Source organism: Macrobrachium rosenbergii, chromosome 55 (assembly GCF_040412425.1).
Source record: "Macrobrachium rosenbergii isolate ZJJX-2024 chromosome 55, ASM4041242v1, whole genome shotgun sequence".
Classification (NCBI taxonomy): Eukaryota; Metazoa; Arthropoda; class Malacostraca; order Decapoda; family Palaemonidae; genus Macrobrachium; species Macrobrachium rosenbergii.
In genome coordinates this window covers 22573573-22580573 of record NC_089795.1, presented here as the reverse complement: position 1 = coordinate 22580573, position 7001 = coordinate 22573573, and positions in this window count along the sequence as shown.

The window sequence follows — 7001 nt, the reverse complement described above, 5'->3', positions numbered from 1 at the left end:
ACCTAATTAGATGTATAAATAATACAGGAGTATGAGCTCTTCACACACACACACACGCACACACACACACGTATGTATATATATATATATATATATATATATATATATATATATATATATATATATATATATATATATATATATATATATATATATATATATATATATATATGTCTGTGTGTGTGTGTGTGTATGTGTGTGTGTAAAATTCTGAATCACACTGGGATCGAACCCAGGTCGCTTACATAAAAGACAAGGCTGCTATCAAGTGACTGACCTAAGTCATAAAAGAATTGGTTTCTATCCCTATGTGAGCCAGAAATTTATTTCTGTGAAACATGTGCGCCTTTGTTAATTAGTTCCACATACACACACATGCATACACATATACATAAGGAGAGAGAGAGATATATATATATATATATATATATATATAAATATAGGCATATATATATATATATATATGCAGATGGTCATTTCAAACATATGCCTTTGTTAATTAGTTCCACACACACACATGCATACATGTATATATACATACATATATATATAATGTATATATGATATATGAAATGTGGTGTGTATATATGTATATATACATACATATATATAATATATATGTGTATATATGTACTGTGTATGTATGTAACATTTACCTAAAAACTATATATATGGAAAAGATGACGTTTTAGACGTAGTGACCTTGTATATTTATATAATAAAAATGCTCATATAACTGAAGTTATGGGAAAATAGAAAAACTTTTTATTTCTGGCAAAGCTTCTACCTGTTTTGACGCTATTATGGCTTTGTTCTTTGACAAAAGCAGTTTCTATACAAGGAGTTACTTAATCGTAGGCTTTTATTGGATAACGAGTTTATTAGATTCCGGCCAAGCCCAAGGGTCGTTAATGTCTATCTGTTAAAACACTGAATGCATAAATATACATTGAACCTTACATTGCAAGTTTTCTTGATTGCTTCAACCATCTAACCTTTGAAACAATATATGATTATGTATACATTTCGAAATTTATCTCAATTTTTATTGAGTAAAACACTTATATAAGTTAATAATACTGGTGTGTTTATCTTACCCGTCGTTGGTGTTAGATTATTCTTTGAGACTGATTTTTCCATAAAGTGTTTTCCTTTCCCGTTAAGATTAGTGACCACGATTCCAATTAGACTTTTTCATTTCATTCACGAATGATAATTTGGTTATGCAGCTGCATGCGTCTCTTGGTCGTTTATTAGCAGCGCATAAAGAATTCTGGTTCCCGCAGTCAACCGCATTTTAAACTTCTTATGATTTCAAATTACGTTTCTTGATACCCTTGGAAACAAGTCCTTATGGCATTTGCAAATATGTTGTTTCTAGGTTAGCTATTGCTGAAATATTATAACTAATGAAATGAATGTAGAATATCGAGAAAATGTTTCTGTACATTGTCACCTTGTAATTATACACCAATATAAATATATCCAAGTGAAAGCCATATATTATCCTTTCCTCTATCTAACTTGGAATTTAATTCTTGGTTCAGGATTATACACTTTTCAAAGAGTAATCGAAAGTCCCGAGATCATTTTTCAAAATGTCAATATGTCATCCCCATTCCTCATCCACAACAAAATGCATACTTTCTAGACTGAGTTAACAGTCAGTTAATAAACTAAACTCGAACATCCGCACTGCGAAGAGAGAGAGAGAGAGAGAGAGAGAGAGAGAGAGAGAGAGAGAGAGAGAGAGAGAGAGAGAGAGAATCGTTTTTGGGTCTGTGTCATCCCAACTGATTTCTCTTAACGCAATGCTGACCTCTGACCTTTTCCGCCAGTCAGGTATTGGCAGAGTTTGCATGAGGACTAGACCGTCCTATGACAGCCCAGAGATTAATGGTCATGTCTTAATTTTTCTGCTTTTAAGCGAAACCGTTGAATTATTACTCCGGGGGGAAAAAAGTATTCATTTTAGAAAATCACTGGCCTTTTTTCGTGACCATTCTGATGTCTTTCAGTTCCACGTGATTACTGTATGTCGCCGAGGCAAATCTCCGTAATAAATGAGTCAGGGAGACATTGCACGAATGACATTAGGTCGAACTGATTGATTCAGTTTTAAATCAATGGGTTTTTTTTTTTTTTTTGCTGCATCTTACGAAAATAGAAACGAAAAAAGTTTAGAAGACGGAGAGAGAGAGAGAGAGAGAGAGAGAGAGAGAGAGAGAGAGAGAGAGAGAGAGAGAGAGAGAGAAATGTTAAACTAATCTAAAGACAAATTAACCGTAATTCATTGAGGCCAGTCTGAATAAAAGTTATATATCTCTGAATACGAAACTTACGGTATTATGGACATTCAGGATTTCTTTTCAAGTTATTAATTAAATTCAAATATAATATAAAGTAAAACTTATTGAATGAAAATCTATTACAATAGAAACATTATCCTTTACTAGATTCTTCTCTAGGTTGCTGTCGGATCCTGGAAACAGATGAGAATGTGAAATTGCCTGATTGATGGCTCCAGCGAATGAAAGGCCATATCCAGTTCTGTCGAGCTTCCAGCCTTTTATAACTGATTATGGTAATATTCTCAGGCTTCATAAAAATTCAGATTTATGCATAACTCGGGTTTGAATGCTCCATACTCTAGTTAACAACGATAAGCCAAAGATTTTCTCATTTCATGTCTAGCATGCATTTACTACTTATATTACTGACACATCTAAACATTATGGAACGATTTTAAATATTAGAGAAACTTATAAGACTGAACGAATACAGTTGAATTCGTGATATATTCGTCTTCTATGTTTAAATAAAGTAAAAATTATCTAAAAATGAGAGGTAACCTTTTCTGGATATATATATATATATATATATATATATATATATATATATATATATATATATATATATATATATATATATATATATATATATATATATATATGTATATATATATATATATATATTATATATATATATATATACTATATATATATATATATATATATATATATATATATATATATATATGTGTGTGTGTGTGTGTATATATACATACAGTATGTGTGAGTGTGGGTTTTGTGTGTGCATTTGTGCTCGCGTCTGTGTTTGTGTGTGTGTGTTTGTGTACAGGTTTAAGTGTGTGTGCATTTGTGGGTAACAATACACCTTCAAGTTGGGTACATTCAAACTCATAAAAAACATTATTCATGAAAATTGTTTGACAAAATATTTTCAGTTTTTGCACGAAGAATAATATAAGAAAATCTTTGGAGCAAGATAACTGGAACTGTGAGAAATGACAATGATAAATCACTGGAACGCAAATTGCAACAAATAGCTCATGCAAAAATATCCTCTCGCAGATTTCAAAGTTTCATCGTTTAATCTCCGTGAGAGTTTTTGCATTAAAATTGTGCAGCATTTACAACATTTCATTTCAGATTACTCTTGATTTGTCAATTCTGATGGATATTTAAATTTAAATGAAACTAATGACTGAGAGAGAGAGAGAGAGAGAGAGAGAGAGAGAGAGAGAGAGAGAGAGAGAGAGAGAGAGAGAGAGAGAGAGCTGTAATTATTCCACGTCGTTTTCTTTTAGGTATTACTATTTCACAAATTTTATACCAGAAATAAACAATAGAGTAGCAGCCAAAAGATCTAATGGGTAAAATAAACAGACTAATGTTAATTCTAGGCTAGTTATTTTCAGCACTGAACTTCAGGCTTTCTGTGCCCTCATATACAGAGCATTTAAGCTAGCTGTTGTTTCACGACGGATATGGCTGAACAAAGTTGAAAGACTAAGGATTTATAGCTTACTAGAAAAGATTTTCAAAATCGGCGATGAGTATTATTTTAGCTCACCTTTAAATGTAACTCCAGTTACAAGCGTTCAGCACCATTAGTTTACCATACTTTATATGTATGACTCCGACCATCGACGGATGGTCTCTTGTTTGTCAATTGTTCATAAGCTGTATTTTACCCGAGATCTTTTTCTCTTCTCCTCTTTTCCTGCTGAGAGCGACTAGATTTGCTGAACAGCAGTACCATTATGCGGTAAATGTGCCTCGCTCTCGAATTTCTCAGTTCCAGAGGGCCTTTACTCCTCACACCGTTGGGCTGTGGAAATGTCTCTGAGGATGTTGTGCAACTGGAACCTGAAATGTTTAAGCGAAGATGCAATGCCTTACTGCACTAAAACAATTCCCCTCGTATTCTATCATTTACTTGCATTTTTTATCTTTTATTTATTTATTTGTTAATTTTTTTTGTAATAAATTATCTCTTTTCTGTATTTACTATTACTCTCTGTTACCTCTTTCAAATGAACACCAGTTCTTTCGAAGCTTAAATTTAAACTCAGTGGCCTTTGTGGGTTCTTTCCATATGAATAGGGTTCATCGTCTGAATAATAATAATAATAATAATAATAATAATAATAATAATGTTCTATGATTTATTAACAATCAAATAATATTAGAGCTAGGTAGAAACAGAAAGACAGACAGGTAGACAGAGTGTGGGTAAAATATTTATAATTTATTATCTGGATCCATGGTTATTACAGGAGAGACTTCTAAAATTTAAATTTTATTATTAGTTTCACTATCAGTCAAGGGTAGACTAAGGTCCTTAGGGAGACGGTTTTCATATCGAAAAACGTGGTAACAAAAGATGAACATCAGTTATAGACCATCTTCCCCATTATGTTGTATTGTTATTACTCTACATAAAGTCCACGTCTGTCCCTCTATACACACACACACACACACACACACACACACACACATATATATATATATATATATATATATATATATATATATATATATATATATATATATATATATATATATATATATATATATATATATATATATATATATATATATATATATATATACTGACTCATATGGGGATCGAACATCGATCTATAAAAATGAAAGGCCAGAGCATTACCAATAGACTCACACGGCCTAGAACTACTATTCTGTTAATTTTACCCATAAAATTTTTTACTTTGCTATTATTTTTTTTTTTGTCTAGTATAAAAAGAATGTCATTATAACAGGTAAAAGAAAACGACGTGAAATAATGACAGCTCTCTCTCTCTCTCTCTCTCTCTCTCTCTCTCTCTCTCTCTCTCTCTCTCTCTCTCTCTCAGTCGAGTCATCGATTTCATTTAAATATCAATCACGATTTGCAATTCAAGAGTAATCTAAAATATATGTATGCATATATATACAAACATATATGCATATATATATATATATACATATATATTTATGTGTGGCAAATTTAGTTTTACATATGCAAATTTCGTTGAATTCTATGGCTTTTTGATAGAATTGAACGAAATTTGCATATATACATATATAAATATATCTGTAACATTTACATTATCCATATACGTTTTTGTTAATATAAAACTTAAAATGTTAAACAAAGGGCCACAGACACTAATTCAATTTAACCCCAAATGTAACTGGAAGAGGGGTTTAGCTTTTAACGGTCGTTCTATTTCTCAAGGAGAGGACAGAATGAGAGTCTCCCGGTAAGTGCGCGGGCACCGTAAATCTAGTTCCAGGTCTTTGGTTGGTTTCTGTATCTCGAGGCCTTTTAGTTTTCCAGCATCCTGATTTTCCCGCCGAATTTCCTGGCGAGTGCGACCTAAAAAGATTGAATCTTTCCCCGTCTCTCTCTCTCTCTCTCTCTCTCTCTCTCTCTCTCTCTCAGAGCCTATTGATTTTTGTACTGGAAAAGCGTTAAAATTCCGTTTGTCAGAGTTACAGTAATGATTTGTGACTCTTGTTTCCAGCATTCTTATCGCAATCTATCGGCCTCAGCAAGGACTGTCGGAATTAGGTTTAGATCTCATACGAGTCCAGTACTATATCCCATATTTAATTCTCTCTCTCTCTCTCTCTCTCTCTCTCTCTCTCTCTCTCTCTCTCTCTCTCTCTCTCTCTCTCTCTCTCTCTCTCTTTCTCTTTTTGTCTGTTTATTGACCGGATCACTTAGACGCTGGGTGGATATTCACAAAAATTCTATGAAGAGTCCGATCTTTGAATTGACAAGAACTGATTAGATTATGGATGGGAGTAGAATGTACATTTTGACATATATATATATATATATATATATATATATATATATATATATATATATATATATATATATATATATATATATATATATATATATATATTTATATATATACATGTATATATTTATAGGCATATAACATTTTCCCTATAAGACTAGCAGGTTTTTCCAATCGAGCAGACACTGGCCTGTGGGAAAAGATTTTAATATATTTATAAAATTCGCTATAAAACGACGTTCATACACCTATCAGAAAATGTTTTAGTCTAGAAAGTGTTGGTTAAAAATTGACATAAATTATACACTGAACTGGAAAAAGGTAAATTATTCCATTTGAAGAGGTCAGTACCTGCACCTTTAGAATGCCAAGGAATGCTGCATAGAAAGAAATCTATCATCAAATATATATTTTGCTTATATGTTTGACTTTGTCCATTTGCCAAAAATCAGCAGTAAAAGCAAACTTCATTTAGGGTATTATTCTTTCCCTCATGATTAGAGAAAACCTTCGTAAATCACTCCTTTGGAACACTACCATAAATTCCTGAGAACAAAGTAAAGTAGAGAGAAATATTTAACGATCCCCATCACACGGTTTAAATTTACGAACTTTCAAGAGCCGACATCCTTTAGAGGTGTCCGGAAAACGAATCATTCCAGATAACAATAATGGTTGGGTAATTCCGGTTCCATTTAGCAAACGAACTTGGTTTTATTAGAGCAGATAAGGCTATTTGTTTGGTCAACAAACGGCCGAGATACGACATCTTCGGGATTATCCCTTCCGAGGGTAAGGCTGGAGGAACAATTTATGTCGAGAACTATAAAAGAAATGATTACGCAGATGTAGAAAAACGTTTTCTTCATGTATGTATGTATAT